General features: G+C 45.7%; 1 pseudogene across 1 annotated transcript in view; it reads left to right on the top strand.

Moving 5' to 3' along the window:
• Positions 1 to 2,894: 2,894 nt before the first annotated feature.
• The window catches only part of LOC149357456 (uncharacterized), a 41,630-nt pseudogene continuing 21,868 nt past the window's right edge, over positions 2,895 to 22,656 (top strand). Inside the window, exons 1-5 of the transcript XR_016291831.1 lie at positions 2,895 to 3,057; positions 6,615 to 6,827; positions 13,278 to 15,165; positions 17,367 to 17,596; positions 20,209 to 20,298. The product of XR_016291831.1 is annotated as an uncharacterized LOC149357456 (transcript). The remainder of the gene's footprint in view (positions 3,058 to 6,614; positions 6,828 to 13,277; positions 15,166 to 17,366; positions 17,597 to 20,208; positions 20,299 to 22,656) is intronic.

Here is a 22,656-nt window from a genome sequence, read left to right as displayed (position 1 = left end):
AGTGGTAACGCGCGTAGAGGGCCAGTTGGGGGAGATGGTCTGTCCTTCCAACCCGGTGGAAATTGCTATGCCCGTGGCGCACGGTGAGGTGTTCGGCCAGTCTAGTTCGGTATTACGGGATACGGGCAGCACCGGCATTGTTGTGCGTGAGTCCCTTGTACCGGCAGCGGCGCTTACAGGGAAACAGGCTACATTATTCTTGGCCAATGGGACCCGTGTAGAAGTTCCGGAAGCGGAGGTGGTGATTTCCTCACCATACTTTTCGGGTAAGGCCATCGCGCGGTGTTTATCTACACCCCTGTACGACATCATAATAGGCAATGTCCCTGGCGCTAAACCTCCATTCTCGGTTGACCCGCCAGTTCTCACTGATCAGGCAGTTTCCCTTGCCATGACGGGTGCGGTCGATGTTCCTTCCCTTATGGTGACAGCAAAGGTTTCAGAGAGTAGTAAAAGCCCCACTCTGAACACACTCCACTTGTCACGGCCGGAGTTTCGCCTCAAACAGGAAGAAGACCCGACCTTAGAGGTGTGTCGCAGGAAGTTGGGGCAAATATTTCATGGCAAGGGACAGACCGCCCACTCCTTTGATACAGATGACGGTGTTCTTTTCCGGTCGTACCAAGTGTGTCCCGGCCAAGTCGTTGAGCAAGCGGTGGTACCGAAGGGCTTACGCACGCAAGTTCTTAAGTTGGCACATAAGAGTGCATTATCCGGCCATCATGGAATACGGCAAACAATAGCTAGGGTGCTCACTGAGTTTTACTGGCCCGGTGTACAGGCTGACATTAAGAGTTATGTCAGATCGTGTGACATGTGTCAGCAGACTGTGTCGAAGGCAAGGGAGAACAGAGTGAATAACATCATAGGACGGGAACATGTAAAATCATGGTGGAAACTGAGGTCGGTGTGGAGAAAACGGTTTCACAAAGGAAAACGGAAGTATTAGCCGGAAAAGTTCTCGCGACGGTGATGTGGTTTGATGGGAACAATGGAATACGGAAGAATGTAGCCCACACCTATTGTTGGAATTGTTTTTGTTTGTTCATGTTTGTTTTTGAGTGTCGGCTATCTACTTTTTATGTTTTCCGTGTTTCTTCGCCCTCTATGGACGCTTTACGTTGACTTTCCATGTGCTCTCTGTGCTGTGTGTGCGAAGGTCTGTGAACGCTTCGAACATTGACGACCGTCGTATTGTGTGTGGTGTGTAGTGTGCGCGCTGTGGTGCGGTGTTCTGTGTTGCGATCGTCGAACGCGTCTGGTGTCGCTCTCCTGAAGTTGAGTTCTTTCCCTTGGAAAAAACTTCCGAAGAGGGGGCCTTCTGTAAGGAGATAGCGCCACCCAGCGGCGTTCGTGAGGAGAAGAAGACAAAGCACGAGGAGCGCGTGCTGAGGGGTACGCCGGGACAGGTCGAACAGGATTACGGGGCAGAGAAGAGAAGAGCGCGGTGGGCGACGGACGTGGACGAGTTCTGCTGGCTCCCCGAGTTCCGGGCTTGGGCCTTAGCCGCAGACGTCCGGGCCACCAGACCTGGACTTCCATCGTCGAGAGCCTCAACCACCAGGCTCAGGCGCTACTCTTCTCCGTCCATCCGTCAGCTGCTCTACATAGGCCGCTTCGGGCGCCTACGTGACTTTTCCGGGATACCAGACCTGGGAACCGTGCCGGGAGCCCACGAACGCTGACGCTGCGGTAGCCTTGCATCGGCGTTTGGAACGCCAAGAGACTCCTTGACTACCCGACACGCAGCCAGTCCTCGCCGCTCGTTGCTCGAATAAGACAAGTAGTGTGACTTTCCTCTGACTCTCTTCTCTGCATTTTTCGTAAGCACCTTGTTCTGTTTCGCCGTGTGTTTTTCCCGTGTGTTGTTGCGTTGTTCTCTTGTTCCTTTCCTTTTTTTTCTCGCTCATATTGAAATTGGTTTCCTTTTTGATAAAATCCGCCTCGTTTATTGTTTGTACTTTTGTGTTTATTTAAAATAAGACCTGCAATCTCACAGAGTCCTCACACATGCGTACCTTATCACTTGCCCATTGGAGACTCTCTTTTTCTTATTGCGTTTTAGATGAACAGAAAATGGCTAGTTCAGGCACCACGGCTGTAATTCAGTCCCTGCATTTTACAATTAAACGCGCCCCGTAGAATGCTCTTCTCAGCTAAACTGGTGAATTGTTTGAGCTCAAATCTGCGTACAGAAAGAGCATTTTGGTCAGAAGAATTGTTTTATGCTACATCTGTTCGAGGTACTTGCTTGAATCAATAAAAAAATTTGGATATTTGTACCGTGTGTGGCGGTGACGAAATAAAACAAGCCGATATCTGGGCAATTGCACTGGTGGTGCAGTCTCCTTTGTTGGCTGTGGAGATTCGGCAAGGGGGGTGGGGGGCTTGCAGGAGGTTTGAAGACTCTTCTTTATGAAAGACTTTGAATTTAGTGGTTTTGGCCTAAGTAAGTTGTTTGTGATCATTTATAAAGCAGTTGAAAGAGCGTCTTCAAATCTCTCGCAAAACGCACCCCACTTTTGCCAAATCTCTACGGCTGACAAATAAGATGGTGCCACTGGTGCAGTCGCTCAGATAACGGCTTGTTTTGTTTCGTTGTCGCTGCAGACGATGTGATTATTTGACTTTTTGTTATCAATTCAGTCAGGCATGTACCCCAAACAACTCCGGCATAAAGCAATTCTGCTGACCAAATGCCATTTCTGTTTGAAATTTGAGCTCGAATAATTCACCAATTTAGCTGAGAGAAGCATTCTGCGGCGCACATTTAATTGCGGAACAGTCTGAAATTTGTGGACAAATTTGTCAGAAGTCTCATTTTGTTTCAACACCATTCGTATGAGACTGCAGTCTGCTAAGGGGTGCGCTTTCTGTGTGCAGGCCAATGGCTGAGCATTGCAGTGGGTGAAGCACCTGCTGCGATGCGCCCATGGCGGCGGGAAGCCCAGCTTGGAGCCCGTTGCATCCGAGCCCAGGCTTCCTGCTCAAGTGAGGCAAGGAGCACGAGAAACTCAAGCTCCGCATCCGTGCGCAGCTACAGAGCCACATGCTGAGGTAGCGCAATCTTTGCTGCTGCATGTTGCAGCTAACTGTGTCATGGTTTGAGTGGCAGCTTGGTTTGTATGCATTACGTGTATGGCTGGTCTCTGTCAGGCAGCATTGGCCAGTGAGACTACAGAAATGGCGAGATTTGCACAGTTGTCAGCCTTTGCATTCCTTCCTCTGTGGCCTCCTACTAAAAGGGACCCTGAGGCCAACACCGTCCAATTTTTTATTTGTAAAATTTGATGGTTTGGCTCTTTGTGGCTGTATTGGCATTCATTAAGTGGCGAAAGATGTATTGACTGCTGAGAAATTTGGGCTATAAAATGGAACATTTTTTCCCATCACTTAATTCACACTCCCAAAGTTGATGATGTTGAGTGCATTTGGAACTCTGTGATCGCCAGCTGAAAGTTGATGTCAATGTGGTCTAGCTTCGGAGATCCACAAACAGAAAAAGAAAAGCACTTGGTTTGATCACAGTTTGTTTGTGAAAGCAGCCTGTGGCGGCAGCACACTTTCTTTACCATTTATTGGCCTTTTCTGTTTTATAAAAGCTCTGTTTTCAGTGAAATCAGCATCATTATTACTAAAACATGATAACCTATCGATACAGACCAACTTCGATTTGCCATCAGTGTCCCTTTCAAACTGAATAGCCCAAATGCAGGCTGTTTGGCATACCGTATTTTCCGGCGTATGAGACGCACCCTTGTGTAAGACGCACCCGCCATATATGCAGGCTGTCATTGAAAAAGTTGGTATATAAGACGCACCCGTATATAAGACGCACCCCAGTTTACCCAGTTAGGCTAGTGAGGGTCAATAGACCGATTTCACAAGCAGTTGCGCTACGTCACCGCCGCCGCGATGCACTCTGGGAGTTGTGGTACTCCGGCCGGCGGCCGCGTCAGCGCGGTGCGTGGCGCACGCGCGAGAAGCAGCCCTGTTTGCGTCGCCACACGGTGTTTCTCTGCGTGAATGCTGTATTTGCGGGACAAGTGCGTTCACCTGAGGAGTGTCGTGAGCTCCGACAACTGTGCGAAGCAGAGCGTCCCGGATTTTCCGTTTTCTAGAAGAGAAAAAGTAGCCAAGACATTGCGTAGAAGCTGTTCACGAGAGGCAGCTGAAGAAGTGCTGTTCAGTACATTTAGCCGTACTGTCCCTGTTGATCAGTGCACAATGACAAATGGCAAATTTTCAAGTTCTGAACTGTATTAAATGCCTTTTACGCGGCTCTCAGCTTTGAGGCACTCCCTTAAATTGTTAAAAAGAAGGCAATCGGATTTGCCTTCGTGCTGCGTCGTCAAGCCTTCTTTGCAGCGATTTCTGCCAGGTGCAATGTTGTAAGGGAACAAGTGTGCTAAGATTTATTGTTACATTCAGGAATCCACAATGTTAGCTTGATGCACGTATTCACTCCTGATGTCTCGAGCTCCCATACTAGCGATAATGCTTTCTTTATTTCACGGAATGAGAAAGCGAGGCTATAAAACTGTCGAAATGTGGAATAATTTCCATCGTTTTGTTGCTCACTGGTCGTTGAGTATACATGGTATTCCAGTAACAGCCACATGCCATTTATGCCGGGATATCATCCACATTTTGCCCGTTGTTTTGGATAAAGAAGGCCATCTAGTTTACCAATCAGTCAACCTGTTCAGACTCGTACTACGAAAATAGCGAAAGTGAGTCGTACGGGAGACGCCCTGGCAGAAGATTATGTTAACCGAAATAAAAAAGTAATTAGTGTATCAATAATCAAAATAAAACTATTCGTCACGAAATTAAAATCCCCTAAACCCTAATTAGGCGTACTCAAAAGCTCCCCGATTGGCTTCTTTTCTCATTTTGTACTGAACACAAGCATTTGTCACATCTCCATTTAGAAAAACGGCATAGCTCGCTCGAATCGCTCACCTTTCCTGCTGGTGACCCGCCGAGCACGTCGTGAATATATGTATGTGTTTACGTGAATAAGAAAAAAACAATCGCATGGCCGGTTTTGATCAAGGGCTATGATGAAAAAATAAAGGCAACAAACGCTGTGTGACACGTCTATAGCGAATGCCTAGATGAATACAGCGAATACTGAAACAGCAAAATGAGGTGGCAAGAAATGTAAATACTGTCTGAAGACGTTAATTAAATCGCGTGCATCGCTATGCGTTCAAATGTTCTGCTGACAAAATTAACGAAAGCGGCGGTCAAGCGCGTTTTTATCGCCACCGGCAGCATTTTCCAAAGCAAGGTTCGAGGAACAAACGCAGCCTCGCCACCGCGGCCACTCCACTTCATGCGGCAACTGACCACCCTCTCTGCGCTGTTCCTACCGCGATTAGTATTGCACCCCTCGAAACTCCGCCGTGGAGCCTCTGTTTCCTTTATAGAGCTCAACACAATCAACGAAACGGCGGAGAGCAACTAGGGCCCGGTATAATGCCAGTCAAGGCGCAAAGTAATGTAGGCTGTCGTGCAGACGACGCCACGAAGGACTACAGCCAAGATGGCGGCTGGCTACTTCCGGTAAACGCGCGCATGCGCAGTAGGCTTTGTGAAATCGGTCTATTAAACACGCTTGAGCGACCATCACGAAATTCACCGTACCTGTGAGAAATTCTTAAGCAACGCTAAGTGGTGAAAAAAGGCAACACTCACGCCATTCCTGCCCATGTTTTAGAAAAAAAAGGAAGAAAAAATTAGAAAACTCTCCCATATGTCCATAAGAACATTTTATTTCTACTTAAAACCTTGGAAGTCATCACCTTCGGATGCGCTATCAAAAAGTTCGCCCATTTCTGGAGTCAACGTGGCTGAAACATTCTCTTCGCTCTACGTACACGGAGCAAACAAAGTTGCAAAGGGTGGCTAAAAAAAGAACGCCGGCTTGTCTTGGCTTGTCTTGACAATGGCGAGAAGCGTGATTGTCGTCATCTTTTGGCATTTCACATTACTTTTGCTTGGGGCCTCCGAAACGGTCGTGTGTTTGTGATCCCGGAAGTTGTCATCCCCGCCGTTTCATGATAAAGTTCACCTAAAAAAAGTTGCGCACAGTGGTACCCGTATTGAAGTATTAACCACAACCGCATCATTGCTAGTGATATTTTTTCGGTAAGAAAAGCTTGAAAATGAACCTGAGTAATTTCTGAACTCGCAAAAAACAATGAAAAATTCGCATATAAGACGCACCCTTGTATAGGACGCACCAGCAAGGTTTTCGAAAAAAAAGCCGGGTCTTGTGCACCGGAAAATACGGTACCTTAATTATGTGCAGTGGGTGTGAACACCTGTAAACTTTTGGTTGTCTGTTTATATTGAGTACATAAGAACATTTCTCAGTCAGTGTGGTGGTCAGGTTTGATTTAGGCCATCCAGTTAGTTCTCTGTGGAAGCTAGAAAACATCTAGTGTTATGAAGTGTTTACTATGGCTCCTTACATCAACTGTGGCATCATTGTGTCTCAGTTGTCAACCACTAATCTTTAGCCAACCACTAATCTTTATCATTGTTTTCAGTGCTTTATCATTGTTTTCAGGTTTTGAGTACATAGTTGATGCCTTATTGTGCAGCTTGTTTGAAGACGGCCTCTTCTCAGATGTGACCATCAAGTCATTGTCAGACAACTCTCCTGGTGGCCTGGTGCTGAAGGCCCACAAGGCAGTGCTTCTAGTGAGGGTGCCTGCCTTCTGGAAGCTTCTCACTGAGAGGTGTGCTGTTTCAGGGGAAGGTGCAAATGTGTTTGCTGTGCCTCTTGACAAGGATTTGCTCCGGGACTTCCTCAGGTGAGCCGCCATAGTTAAGAAAAGGAGCGTTGTTCACACTTTTGTATGTTGTGTGCACTACAGAGATCCTGAAATGGGTTTGACGTGGGTAGTTTTGTGAGGGCTATTCTTCAGGCATTACGTTGTCAGTATAGGTGTATTTTATTGTAATCCTCCTGTTGGGAAAGTGTTTTGTTACTGAGAACACACTGTTGGTCACACCTCTCTAAAGAATGTAACCCAAGTCTTGGTCTGACCAGTGAAGATGCTGTCTGATGAGGTTGCCACATGTGTTAAAGGCCTACTTGACCGAAAGTTGACTATGTCTAATTTTGCGCTCGATATAGTGTGCATGTTATGAACAATATTTATGTTTAATATTAGGGCTGTGAAGCGTCTAGTATTTCAGTCATAAGCGTTCAGATACTTCTGTAGCAGACGACGCAGTCCCCTAGCGGTGTGTTGGACAATTAACAAATCTGACCAGAAATGACGTACAATTGAGACACGGGCATCGTCGGCTCTCCAGTTTCAGGCGTTCCGAAGTGAGTGAGTGCCCTTTGTAAGTCCTTCTTCTGGCGCATTTCTGGCGGTTTTCACCGCGAATCTCGATGGTCTCCGGGAAAAATTAACCTCTGGCATCATGTCGACGAAGTGCGTGGCCGCGGAAAGGAATACGAGGAATGCGGAAAGCACCATGTATACCTCTCGGCCACTGTCCTTCACACCCGATCTCGAAAGATGGTGTCAACTGTCTGGAGCTCCAGTTTTAACGTGTATTCCCTTCTTTTTAAAAAAAAAATTTAACAGTAGGCGACTGACTCTTCTCTCTCACGCTAACCCCATTTATGGGCAGGGCTTTGTCAGTAGACCTCTCCTGGTCTACATCATCAAAGCACATACGTGTTTCTGGTCCAATTGGCAAAGCATGCCACGTACCAAGAGGGCTATAATTGGGAGAAGGAAGGCTGCGAGGAGTCTCTAATCAGAGTCACAAGCTAGCTTAGCTGGTTCAGAAGCTAAAGTAGACGGCTTTGCTCATCGAGCAGTGTCTTTTTGATGTCACGTTATTTACACCAGGCAGATGTCTAAGTAGAGGTCTGCTTCATCTGAAAAGGAATAAACATTCACACATTTAATTCAGGTGCAGCTGTACCTGAAACGTAATAATGCAGTCGGGCATCGAGTGTATCTGCTTCCGCGAAGACTCGCAGGCCGAGCTCAGAATCCTGGAAGGCTACACGTGCGTTACTGAAAACACCCAATTTTCTTACTGACTGCCTCACGCCATTCATACTTGAGGTCAAATACAAGAAGCTTTAGTGTTATCATCTGGCACGTTTCCACAACCTCAGCGACCCGAAGCGCATAAGTTATTTAAATGACATTATTTTCAACCGAGAGCAACAAATAATTTTGATTATATGTTCTGCATTATTACTCAGTCGATGCAGATACACTGCCTACCAGCAATTTGCATGGTGGCCGTATGGTCAGCTGGGGTCCGGCAACCATGTCGTTCTGCCTAGCTGTGTGGTTGAAAAGATTATAACTTTTTCATCCCTGCAGTACACAGGCTTTAAATGGCTCTCTGTAAATACATTAATGAACACAGCGCATAAGTCTATGCTCATTTGTAACCGGTATGCATTTTGCAACGCGCAGCAGCTTGCCTGGCCGAGGCGCACAAAGATGAACAAGCCCACCATCAGCACCGCATTGACACCACAGTCCTCGTAGAGAAAAATATATATTTATTTCGTTAACACAAATTTTGCTTCTGGTAGATTCTTTCACTTTACACTATGCTTAATTCTCTAGAGCTCCCTTTTTGGACATCCAGCTGTTTTTTATTGATTTACCTTGTACCTGCTCCAAATTTTTTTGCACAGGCAGAAATACCTTTCTACGGGGGATAAAAAATGAGAAGGGAAAGGAGAAGGCAGGTCATTTTTTTTTATCAAGACAATAACCATATTGCACACATAGCATAGCGCATGTGTGCTTTTGGCATGCGGGCCCGCTCAAAAATAGTGACTTGATTAGTACAAGCACTTTTTCTACTTGGCCTCCATTTGAACATGCCTCCTTCCTTCGCGGTGTCCAAACTTTGCACAAGCTGTAATCGAATACTACCAGGCAAACAACGCTCACTAGCATAGCGGCGCGATCATCACTGAGGTTGAACGAGGAGTTTTCTAGTCTACCACAGCAAATAGAACACATTTAAAACTTTTGCAGCAAAAGCTACGCTAGGCTAGCAGAAGTGCATTTCGCGGTGCCTGCCAAAGGCTGCTATTGCGCATGCGCCGTTGCCAAGGCAACCAGTACCATGGCAACCATGGCGCCGCAGCCGCTGCGCCGCACTGCACATGCGCAGAGTTGCGCCGCGCAGCTGGGATATAAGCTGGAAGCGATGCGCTCGCTCCTTAGACACGCACCATAGAAGAAGGAGAGCGGCCGTGCTCGTCACGGCAGCAGTACAGGCTGCGTGACATTGAGTCTTCCGATCCAGAAGTCATCGCATGGTGCAAGGCAGGCCGACAGCATGATAATGAAACGAGAAAAGCTAAGCGATCGGCCGAGACGTCCAAAAAACGAGAGGAACGTCTCGCTAAGAGACGCCGCCAAGCTGCTTAACGACGGTGGCGTGTTGCTACCGAAATGTCAGGAGACGAAATTGCTTTTGCTGTGTATATCCTGGCCTAGCTGAGCTAAGCCACTGCCAGTTTTTTCTGGGGCGTTTCATTCCATGTATGATGCAAGTTATGTAATTTAATATATGTTTTTCCATATATAACTACCATTTATTGAGCAAAGTGCTGTACACGCTACCACTACCAGTGCTTTGCACGAGCTGCATCGAGCAGACGCTCTGAACCTGTATGGACTCCTGTCTTAAACATGCATCGCTTCCAGCGGGTGGTAATGACGCCCATTTTTCCTGTTTCGGTATTGAAAACTCCGAATTTTGTGTACCGTTGGCAACTTAACTGCTTGAAACTGTAACGTAATGTTTTGTGGTTAACATAATCCGGGGGTGTACTACGAAAAAAACGTTTTTATGGTTTGCAAAATTTTGGTCAAGTAGGCCTTTAATGTGATCCAGGATCCTGGAAGCCGGTACTCTTGGGATTGAGAGGAGTGGAAAGGGTGTGTTACTTGAGAGCTTGAGTGTACACTGCAGCATGTAAATGTGGCCACGTCAACAAAATACATTTATTGCCGAGCTCTAAACTCGTAAGTATCTCTATCATGCATAGTTTTGTATGCACAAAAAGAATGCAGAACTAAACGTTAACAAATGTAAAATGATGCACCTCCCTCAACAAAGCGAGAACGCCTATGTGTACACACTCAATAAACTCTGTTTCAGCCCGTGTCATCATGCAGACAACTTGGCACAACCATTTCTTCTACTTTAAATTTGAAAGCTCATCCTGACCAAATCAGTGAAAGTGGCAGTGCGAAAGAAATGGGGATGAAGATGTAGAAACATGGGCGACAGGACAAGCGCTGCACTACCAGCTTAATTTTATTGAAAAAATGGGCCACATCTTAAACATTCGAGTGCATCACAAGTCAGGTTATCGATGCAACCATGAAAGTGCATCCAGCACCAAGACAAATCTCCTTTCAGGATGGCGCCATCCAATGATTACATTTCTTTCGTGGTTTTACTTAGTTCCTTTTCCACCTGACACTGCTTTTGTGCAACTAAATGACTAGACCTTTGCTTGTTGGCTCTTTTGTTGTTGATTTTTTTGTTTGTTTTTGTGGTTAATCTGTCTCTGCTTTTGCTCTGATGTAAAGACTCGTTCTGCCCGTGCTTTGGTCGTTTCTTCCGCTTTTAGAGGTATGCCCTCACGTGGTTGCCTGTATCTAGCCTCCAGTGATAATGAGAATGAATGTTGTGTTGCTGCTAGATGCGCATTCATAGTTTTATCAATAACCTGACTTGTGATGCACTCGAACGTTTAAGATCTGGATTGTTTTTCAATAAAATTAAGCGGGTAGTTCAGCGCTTGTCCTGTCGCCCGTGTTTCTACATCTTCATCCCCGTTTCTTTCGCACTGCCATTTTCCATGATTTGGTCAGGATGAGCTTTTCAATTTAAAGTAGAAGAAATGGTTGTGCCAAGTTGTCTGTATGATGGCACGGGCTAAAAAAGAGAGTACTGAGTGTGTACACAGAGGCATTTTTGCTTTCTTGAGAGAGGTGAATTTTTTTCATTTGTGAACGCTTAGTTCTGCATGCTTTTCGTGCATACGGAACTATGCATGATGTAGTAATTTTTATTTCTAGTAGCTCATTACTTGTAATGTTAACCTGTGGCAAAAGTTTGCAATAAAAACGAACTGCGTCTTTGTCTCCTTGGGCAGTTCATGGGTGACATCTCGTTGCAAGTTCTGCAGAAATAATGCAGCTTTATTTGGCTGCAATTTGTGTACTAATTGCTAAATTACATGGATTCGGACAAATGCCCATTTTTGTTCATTTCCATATTCAGTGTGGCCATATCAGAATGTGAGAGGCATGCTATGTTGATTAAGAGTCATTTAAGTGTTATATGGGAGAAGAGATGTGAAGAAAACTGAGTTCAGGGGCACGATGGTGGCTGCTGTGTTGTCTGTGCTATGAGTCTTTGTGGGGATTTATTTCATGGGCTTTGCTTTCCTGAATCATGTCAGCTGCAAAATCCAAGGTTGTGTGCTGCCTGGTTGTGTGCTGCCAGGTTACATATTTTGCCTGTACTTTGAGTTCATTCTTTGTGAGGCCAATACCTTGCAGTCGTACTCTCAATGCAGTGCCTAAAAGCGGGCAGTGTGGGAACAATAAAGGCTATTGTAACTATGTTAACCAGAGACACGGACTGGAAATGAAAATTTTAATTATAAAAGATATCATAATGAAATTGGGTGTGCTTATGTGTTTCTTCCTGTTTTCAAAAATATAATTAGTTTCAGTGTATCTCAGTAGTTTCCATAGTATATGAAAATAATTGAAGCATAATTACCTGAATTCTTACGGGTCATTAAGACACTTTCAACATTTTTTGGTTTCAATTGAAATGAAGCCGTAGGCAAAGACCTGCCATCTGGAGCTATGCTAATTATACTGTTTTTGAGGTGCATCATCATATAAAAATGTTCAGTTATGTCCAAGCACCATAATTATGAAATATAGTTAGGTGACATGGTTCACAAAATAATAATGTTCGACTCAGCCAAAAAAAAAAAGCATAGCTCCACAGTTTACTTCTTTCTGCTTTCAACGATATAAGAATATTTGAAATTGCACCTTAAAAACATAAAAACTTCCGTAAGGCTAGTCACGATGGCAAAAATCATGAAGCTGAGAAAATCTCATTTGAAGTGCGTGTGCCAGCTATTTGGAGGTCGTTGTAGAGGCCTGAAAAAACAGCAGAATGGGGACACTCCAGTAATATTTCGCAGTAGTGAGAAATACCAGGATGTGGGGGAGGGGCCCAGTTTTCAAACAAAACTAAGATGGTGGCCATCGGGAACGTGGTCATGAGAAGCTACAGGCGCGAAGTTCTGTCACATTTCGCTCCGAAATCACAATTTCCACTCTTCGTAGGCGGAGAATATGCAATTGCCTTAAACCTTTTTGTGCGGGTGCTTTGCCATTTTTGCAACATCGAAATTTTCACATTTTTTTATCATTTCAAGACCTGCGTCTCCCCTTAAAGTTGTGGGCATGAACAGAATCTTTATGACATGCTTTCTGATATTGTAGCACTTTGGTTCTCAGTGAAAATTAACACCGTGTGATCTGTGCAAATGCAGTACAAAGCAGCAGGGGGAGTGGGTACCGCTGGTTGCCTGTGTGTTCTGTCACACTAGATCTGCTACAGCTGCTTTTGCTACTTCACTCGTGTGGTGTGCATTGCAGGCTAATATTCCTTAAGAGCGTTGAGCTTAGAATACAGATACCAGGACTACGTAGTGTCACCTTTGGGATGAGGAAGAAGGAAGGAAGAAAACTGTTTTTTATAGTTGGTTATATGTGAATTCAGCTCTAACAGACAAGCACACAAAGGGAAGGGCTTGTCCTAGTGTCTGTCCGTACTTGTGCTTGTCCCATTATGCTGTTCCCTTTGTGTGCTGTTCCATTTCCACTGAACTGACACAAAGTGACGAAGGGAGTAAAAAATTGGTTCTTAAGGACCTGTCTACCGATTTAAAGGGGAAAAAATAGTGCACACGAGAAGACGGGACAAGCGAGGAGACACAGACAAGCGCTTGTCCCGTCTTCTCGTGTGCGCTATTTTTTCCCTTAAGTATGTCTGACCAACATGCCCAAGCCTCATCTCTTCTGAAATGTCTACCGATGTTCTTATTTGTGCAAATATGTCTGATTACTGAAGCAACCACTTAACATCCCGTTCATGTTGGGGGCTGGTGCAGTGATTGATTGATTTTTTCTCTTGTCTGGCATTTCATCCAGGAGCGTGTACTCCGATGATGACATTCGAAAGAAGGAGCATGATATTCTTCGAGCCCTCCGTTCCCAGGATGATCCTGCCTCGACAGATGATGAAGATGGTGGCGATGATGATTTTCAGGACATGACTGGCGAGACTGACACCAGGGAGGGAACTCAGGAAGTAATCGAGAGCGGCTCAGCCAATGAACCAGGTGGGGACAATGACGGCGTGTTTACTGGGTCACTTGAGCAGACGGGGGCTGAGGACTCTCTAGAGAATTTCCGCTCATGCTTTGTGAATGACAATGACGCCAACTGTAGTGAGAACCGTGATGCAACAGCTGGAAATGTAGAAGAACCTCTAGACAGCCTATGCGATAACACCCAAGTGTACGAGGAAAGCCAAGCCTGCGATGACGTCTCAGACAACCGGGACGAGTGCTCCGTGAGCATGAGCAACAGCATGGTGCGGAGTGGAACATTTGATCTGCAGAGCCAGATGCCGCTCGAGGCAGCCATTGAAAAGTGGAATGGGGAAGAAACAGCAGCGATAATGGGTGTGCAGGAGCATGAGGAGCAACAGCATAGCAACAAATCCACAATTGTAGAGGAGTGCAATAAAGCAGGCTTGAAAGTCTCCACAGAGCAGGATGGAAAGTCTCTGGCACCAATGCCTGCATTCTTCCTGCACGAGAAATCTCCTGCTCCCATGCCAGTGTCATACCAATGCCTTCCGAGATCACCTAAGGTCGGTGGGCAACTTGGCGAGAAGAAGAGAGGCTCTTGTGTTGCTTTTGGGATGAATGATTCTGGCTTCATGTCCCAGAACACATCTGTTACTGAGGCAGTGGCGTACGACAGCCTTAATGATGTGGGGGAAGTGCCCTCGCAGGGTGCTGCTGACCAAGCTGAACTGGGGTCAAACCAGGAGCGTCGGGCATCGGGTGCGCTGTTCCCCTTCTACATCGACATAAACAAGACAAAACCAGAAGAAACTCAAGCACAGCAGCACAGGGAGCCGTCAAACCAAGGTTCGTCTCTGTACATGTACATAGATGCTGGTGGAGATGCTAGTGCAGGCCAGGCCCAGAAAAGGTCACCAGCAAGCAAGCCCAAAGGAGATAGTGATTCGTCCAAACGACCTCAGTCATGCTACATGTACGTTGACTTCAATACAGTTCACCACGATGACTCTCATCCTGATGAGAAGCCATCCTCTCGCACAATGCCATGCACCTTGTCACTGTCGATGTTCATTGACATCAATGATGACCACAGTGAAAGTGTTGTCTGTGCCCACGAAGCGTATAGTAACTACCAGGGAAAGCCTGCAAAGGATGGTGCAAACACTGTAGAGAGGCAGCGAAGCATTGTTGAACACCGCATGTGGGAACACTTTGAGCGTGAAGAGATATTGGTTGTGTCGGAGGAGATCCCAGCTACGGAACAGCCTACTACTAGAATTGCACCCTGTCCCACTGCTGAAGGGGACGTCTCCTCACCAAAGAGGGTGTCGACATGCCAATCAAGGTTCCAGCCTCCCGAAGTCTGCTTGCTGCCAATGAGCCCGATTCTCAGGCGCAAGGCAAAGCCAGAGCCTGTGAAACCAGCACCCAGGGCATTGCCCGTGAAGTCGTCAACACGGCCCCAGGATGTGGATGCCATGACATTCCACAGGTCTGAGGTGTGCGATGGCGAGGACAGTGATTCCCTAGAGCATGAGAGTGACCGGGAAGGTGATGTGCCTAAAAAGGACGCGTCTTCAAAAGCTGAGGTGTTGCCATCAGCAGGACCAGTGTCATCAACAGTACTGCCCAAGAAACCAGAATTGGAAGTCCTTGTGACTAAGGCTGATACCAGTGTGGTTCAAGAGTCTCCTGCAGTCGTGCCCAGGGAAACTATACCAAGGGTGCGTACATGCCTCAGATAGTATAGCCCCTTCATGCACTGTGTTTGCATTTGTACAAGTGACCTGAGCACTGTCAGATCCTCCTCTACAAGGCATAATCTCCGCTGGTGTGTGCACTGAAAGAAAGTGCTGAGACTGTATGTGTAAAATGTTTAGTATAACCATTTCAAGACAGGCATGCAACATTAACTAAAAAGTTGTGTTTAAGGTAACCACCCCCCACGTTTTTTAATAGCTCTGGTTTGGATTTGATGAGTGCACATTTTATTTTGTTCATTGTTTTAATTGAAACAGTGAACAACTTTTGCAAGGCTATAGATGAACGTCAGCAGGTAGATGTGGTCTGTGTAGACTTTTCGAAGGCTTTCGATAAAGTTCCGCATCATAAGCTTCTTTTTAAACTACGCAGATTAGGAATCGCTGAAAATATAGTACTATGGATTCAGGCCTATCTAAGTAACCGCTGTCAAGTCGTGAAAATAGAAAATGCAGTATCGAATAGGCGTGAAGTTCTGTCGGGGGTGCCACAGGGCTCCGTTTTAGGTCCGCTTTTGTTTTTATTGTATATAAATGATATTTCTACTATCGTCGAATCGCCTGTCAGAATGAAACTTTCTGCCGATGATTGTTTAATTTACTCTCCTGTGGCTTCCCCGGCAGATCAGATGAACATAAATAGATGTCTTCAGTCGTTAAACTCATGGTGCCTGAAATGGGGTATGGAAATAAACTACCAAAAATCTAATTACATGCAAGTAACAAGGAAGCAGAATGTTATGATGTTTCGATACAATATCGGTGAAAATTCCTTAGATCAAGTAAAGTGTCTCAAGTACTTGGGAGTGACATTAACAAATAATCTTGATTGGCGCACCCATATTGAAAATGTCTATTTAAAAGCCTACCAGAAGGTCTGCTTCCTGAGGAGGAAGTTGCCGAATGCGACTAGAGAAATTAAATTGATTGCGTACAAGACGTTCGTGCGGCCAATCATAGAGTACGCAAGTGCAGTGTGGAGTCCTCATCAAAAGGGTTTAAAACGGAAACTGGAAAGATTGCAAAGGATGTCAGCACGTTTTATATGCTCTAAATACCGCCGCACTGATTCAGTCACAGCAATGCTAAAAGAGTGTCAGTTAGAATCACTAGAAGTAAGAAGACTAAAGCAGAAATTGAAACTTTTTTTTCTGATAATGAATGATAAAGTCAAAGTTAATAAACATCACTATGTTACACCTCCCCTGAAGCGTTGCCCTCGGAAAAATCACAGTAAGGTATTACAACCTATTATTACACGTACTGATGTCTATCGCTACTCCTTTTTTCCCGATGCTGTAGAAATTTGGAATCAACTACCAAGTGACGTTGTGGACCAAACAGATGTAGACAAATTTGTGATAGGTGTGAACGCGTTCCTGGAAGATTGCTGTGCAAATCTGTAATTCTGTGCATTTGAGTGTTTCTTTTTTTAGCGAAGAGAATTGCACTTGTGTCTGTATATGTTTCCCTCCCTGTAATGACCCTCATGCAGAGGGTGAACAGTATGAATAAATAAATAAATAAAAAAAAATCTTTGGAGCTTATATGGGTGCACAATGTGCATTTTGCAACACAGGCCATTAGCATGATGCTGGTGACTGAGGCATGATGCTGGTGACCAAAGGGTCCACCACCTTATCCAAGCACAGGAGCTCAGACCTGACTAATCCAACTAAAGCACTTCTTTCTCTGTAAATTACTGCATAAAGTGTCAGGTTTAAAAGAATGAACACAGAGTTCAAATTTTGTTTGATACCACTTCTGGGATGCTGATTCTGGGGATGCCTAACCTTGTCTGCATTTTCAGTGTGGTATACTTCTGACCTCCTCCTGCTCTTCAGTGTTTGATGGGAAGTGAAGCAGGGACATTCTAATTGATGGATTGGCATCGGAGAGCAGCTCACAAGGTGGTGAACACTATGCTGGTGACACTTTTACGTGATATCAAGTCCTGGTGTAAAATATGCTTTATGAGTGTTTCCAAGGGTGACATCAAGGGCTAGCATTTATTAAATAGTTGCAGATGTCCTTGCAGTGATAGGTTAACAAAAAATTGATCCATATCTTAGTGTAATGTAATTAGTGTAACCATTTGCGGAGTGTTTTGTGGGTGCCCTGGTATCCTTGCTTCTTTCCTTATGTGCTGCCTATGCCTACCGCAGCCTCCCTTCTCTCCTGGAGATGGGGATGATGATTCAGAGACTGTGTACTCGGAGGTCTCTGAAGTGAGCTGCCTGTCAAGCATCGACAAGAGGATGCAGGAGTCAGGCTGCAGCCCAGAGAGGCTGGGTGCCTGCTCCAAGTTGGGGGACGACCTGCTCAGGATGTTCATTGGCCAGGTGGAGACGGACATCACAATTCGCGTAGAAGGCAAGGACATCGGGGCACACAGGTATGAACACTCATCGACAAACTGTCACCTACTGCACAGGCAATGCACTGCTTAATGTGAGAAGTTGGAGTAGTTTTTGAGGTTAAAAAAAGGATGTACTGGCTCTCATTTACAGAAGTGATGGAATTTGAACGGTCATGTGCCTTGCCGACGTGGACCTCAGTGGGTACTTAAAATTATCTGAAACATGCTGTGAAGACTGTTGAAAGGGCTGTAAGGGTGACTCGCATTGTATGTTCTCATGATCTCCTAGCCACAGCATTTGTTGGACAAGCTTTGGCTGGAGGTGTGCTTGCCTCACTAGTTTACCACTTATCATAGGCTTAAAAATTGTAATAAAAATATGAATGGGGTGAGAGGTAAATTGTCTCGCATCATGCACTGCCTGGCATATTGCACCATGCACTGTCTTGTATTTTGCCTTTCCTGTAGAACGAGCAGGCTTTCCCAATAGGACCTGCCAGCTTTCGTTAAATGGGATCCCCATATGGCAATGGGACTTGCTTAAATTCTTCAAGATGAACTTGAGGGCTGAGCTTGTGGAAAGTGGTCTAAGCTGAAAGCTTTTTCAGCAGGATCAGTGATGCTATTGTTGTTGTTTTCCATCTTGCTTTCCTTGCTGTTTTGTTGAGAGCTGAAGATGAAGAGCTTAGGTCATTCCTAAGCTTCTTGGACTTCTGCAAGTGCCAGGCAGTGTTTTCTTCATAATGCACATTCAGACCGTAATGCTTATAGCCTGAGTGGTGAGCACAGAAGACCAGGCAGAAATAGTAGAGAGTTTACGAATAAGTACAGTGTAGAGTATAGAATTTAAAGCTTCAAGATGTATGCAGGAAATTTGATACAGTTGAACTGCTCATTAACGAAAGCCCTCAAGAGCGAAATTCTCGCGGCAACGAAAAAATCTTGTGCCGCCAGCAAACTTCCATAGAGTTCAATGCATTTCCACCCTCTCAGCAGCAAAGGGTTTTTAAAAAGCAGTCCCGCAATAACAAAAGTTTGAGGTAGTGATCTGCAACATTTTTTTCGGCTCATCAGCCAGTTGGGAACGGAGAAGTACCAAAACTGCAGCAGCACACTCATCCGACAAGTCAGGCACATACGTTTCTGCCAGCAAGCATCAGCGCGGTCATTGCTGTTTACACTAGGTTACTTATTTTTTTTTAGCTTAAAGCAGCTTTTTGCTAGGCTGTCTGATGGCAACTATGCAGGCACGTGACGCTTCATGTGACGACACCGCTGGTCATCTGGCAGTTTTTTTCCTCCTTGCTGGCCGTTGACACTGCCCACTACCACGCTATCTTGCCGTGTGCCGCGTGTACGCTGAAACGCTGAAATCGCCTGTGTCTTGCTTTCGTCCAATGTTTTGTTCGGCGTGTCAGAAAGATTCTGCCTCCTGTTAAAAAGCACAAGTTCTTGGTGCTGCAGGAAAAGTCTGCAGTCATCGCCGAAGCTGCAAAAGGGAGAAAGAAGTCTGATATTGCAGAGGAGTTCAGTATCCAGTGCAGCTCACTTTTTACTATTCTGAAATCCAAAAGCAGCATCATAGAGGCACTTAGGCCGGCGTGTGCGTGCAGCACAAGACTGTGGCAACGCCGGTCTGCGAAGACGTCGATAAGGCTGTGTTGCAGTGGTTCCTCGACATGAAAGAGAACACGCTGCCTTTGTATGGAAGCCTTCTGCAGCAGAAGGCTATTCACATCGCGTGCATTCTGGGGCACAACAACTTTAAAGCGAGCGCTGGATGGCTAAGCCAATTCAAAGCATGGCACTGCATCGTTCACCAAGGTGTTGTCGGGGGAGCCTGTGAGCGTCACGGTGAAGCAGCATCACCCTGGATGCAAGAAAGTTACGAAAGCATAATGGACAAATGCAAGTCCTCCGAAATTTATAATGTGGATGAAACTGGCTTTTTCTACAAAATGTTGCCATCAAAAACGCTTGACCTGAGGGGACAAAAATGTCATGGCGGTAAGCTGAGCAAAAAGCGGGTGACCATTCTTTTGCATTCAAACATGGACGGATCCGACAAGCGTCTTCTCCTCGTGATCAGCCAGAGCACGACGCCACAGTGCTTTAAAGGTAACCGAAGGCTTCTGGTTGAGTACACTGCTAATCAGAAAGCTTGGATGACACGCACAGTATTCTCCAGCTGGCTGGAAGCCTTTGATGCAGATATGCCAAAGCAGGGCAGATCCATCTGCCTTTTTTTGGATAACTGCAGTGCCCACCACATCGAAGACTTCCTGATGACTGTCCACTTGATTTTTTTTTCCCCCCCAAATGCACATCCGTTATCCAGCCTCTCGACCAAAGGGTTATTAAGAGTGTCAAGTCTGTGTACCAGGGGAGACTCATCCGGCGGATGTTGAAGTGGCCCACGGAAATTGATCTTTTCATGTAGTATTTTGCTGGTACATTTTGCACTGCCCTGAGCCATTAGATGGAGTCCTAGCAATTGGGTGGCCTTTGAAGGCATACACTACAGATAGATTTATAGTGCTGGCATTTTCCTGTAGCAGGTGCCTCTGGCAATAGAGAGGTGAAGCTGATGTGGCTTCATTAAGCCCACCAGTTTAATTAGTCTATTGCATTGTTTTTTTTCCTTGCAGGTTCATTTTGGCCTCGCGGTCTGACTATTTCTCGCTCATTCTGAGGGAAGATTTTGCTGCCGAGGAGACCGAGGTCATCAGCATGGATGGGTGAGAAAGGCTTGTGTTCTTATCCTTTTTTCACGCAGCTTTTAGCGCAAGTTTCTCTTACTTGAGAAACTTGGGCTTTCAACAAGTGAGCCTATCATCTCTGATAGGCTGGCTGCTACTGTGCACTCTGAGAGATTTGGTACTCCAGCCAGTGGCCGCGTCGCCGTGGTGTGTGGCGTACGTGCGAGAAGCAGTCATGTTTGCATCTCCAGGCGATGTTTATCTGCCTGAATGCTGAATTTTTGGGACAGGTGGGTTCACCTGAGGTGTGCCAGGTGTTCCGACAGCTGCGCAAAGCAGAGGGCGCTGGATTTTTTGTGTCTTGGAAAGATGAAAAGGTCCCCAATAGAGAGTGCAGGGGCTGGTCACGAGAGGCAGCTGAAGAAGCCTTATTCAGCATATTTAGCCGTCATGTCCTTGTAATCAGTGTACGTTGGCAAATGGTGAATTTTTAAGGTCTGAAGCTCCGAAAAGCCTTCTATGTGTCATTCAGCTTTGAGGGAGGCTCTTAAACTGCCAACAAAAGGAGGTGGTTAGATTCGCCTTTGAGCTGCTTCGTCGAGCCATCTTTACAGCAATTTCTGCCCAGTGTAAGGTTGCGGGTGAAGAACTGTGTGAAGTTTTGTTCTTATATTCAGGAGTCCACAGTGCGTGTGTTCTTGATGCATGTATTCTCTCCCAATCCCTCAAGTTGCCCTAGTAGCGATGGTGCTTTCTCTATTTTGTTGAATTGGAAAGCATGGCTATGAAACTGGAAATGTAAAATAATTCCTTATTTTTTGTTGTAGAATGGTCTTTGACCATTACACCTTAGCAACATTTCATTTATGCTGAAGCATCACTCTTGGCTTAATCAGTATTTTAAAAAATAAAAAACGGCCATCTAGTGTTTACCCGTGAATTAGCGTGTTCGGTCCTGAGGGAATTAGAAAATATCAGAATAGAGCAGAACTGCGGGGCTAAAAATTAGCATGCATATGCATGCATAGCAAGTAATATTCAGCAGTCTAGCAAGAGAACAGCAGTTTGCAATTGGTGACGAGGTGCTGGAAGTAGTAAGAGAATATGTCTATTTCGGGCAGGTAGTGACAGCTGATCCGGATCATGAGAAGGAAATAACTAGAAGAATAAGAATGAGGTGGTGCACATATGGCAGGTTTTCTCAAATCATGATGGACAGTTGACCAATATCCCTCAAGAGAAAAGTATACAACACCTGTATCTTACCGGTACTCACCTATGGGGCAGAAACGTGGAAGCTAACAAAGAGGGTTCAGCTTAAGGTAAGGACAACGCAGCGAGCTATGGAAAGAAAAATGATAGGTGTAACGTTGAGAGATCGGAGGCGGGCGGAGTGGGTGAGGAAACAAACGCGGGTTAATGACATCCTAGTTGAAATCAAGAGGAAGAAGTGGGCTTGGGCAGGGCATGTAATGCGAAGGCAAGATAACCGCTGGTCCTTAAGAGTAACGGTGTGGATTCCAAGAGAAGGCAAGCGTAGCAGGGGGTGGCAGAAAGTTAGGTGGGTAGATGAGATTAAGAAATTTGCGGGAATACGGTGGCCACAACTGGTGAAGGACAGGGTTAATTGGAGAAACATGGGAGGGGCCTTTGCCCTGCAGTGGGCGTAGTCAGGCTGATAATGATGATGATGATGGTCATTTTTAGGGTAGAAGCATGAAAACGAAATAGACAACAAACATTCTATGGCATGGCTAGTGGATGCCTAGATGGATGTGCGAAAATTAACACGGCAAAAGGAGATGGCAGGAAGTGTAAGCACTGTATGAAGGCGCTCAAACACGTGCATCGCTATGCATAGAAATGTTCTGCTGGCAAAATGAGCAAAAGTGACTGTCAAGCATGTTTTCATCATCGCCTGCAACGTTTTAAGCATGAAGGTTCGAGTAACAAGCGCAGCATCGCTGTCGCTTTCACCCCACTGTATGCAGCAACTACACACCCTCTCAGCACTGCATCAGCTGCGATTAGGACCTGCGCCCCTGAAAACTCTGTCATGGCGCCTCTGTTTCCTTTAACCGACCAAAATAAATGCATGGCGAAAAGCTGCTGTGACTGGGTCTAATGCCAGTCAAGGCACCAAATAAGGTGTGCTGTCATGCAGACGCCGCCACGAAGGACTACTACCAAGATGGCACTTGACTGCTTCCACTAAACACGTGCATGCACAGTAGGCTTTGTAAAATTAGCCTGTTATCTTGTTGCTGAAGCTCTGGCACATGTCTAACAACTTCTGGTAGTCAAATTTTTGTCGAGTGTCCATTTGATCTGTTCAGTTTCGTTGACCATTAGCATTTCCACATAAGTTGATGCGCTGTGGTGGCGCAGTGGTTAAGG

The sequence above is a fragment of the Amblyomma mixtum genome, chromosome 3 (genome assembly GCF_055824585.1).
Source record: "Amblyomma mixtum isolate Tamu chromosome 3, ASM5582458v1, whole genome shotgun sequence".
NCBI lineage: Eukaryota > Metazoa > Arthropoda > Arachnida > Ixodida > Ixodidae > Amblyomma > Amblyomma mixtum.
The sequence above is the reverse complement of the archived record's forward strand: the minus strand, read 5'-3'. Positions and strand labels throughout refer to the sequence as shown.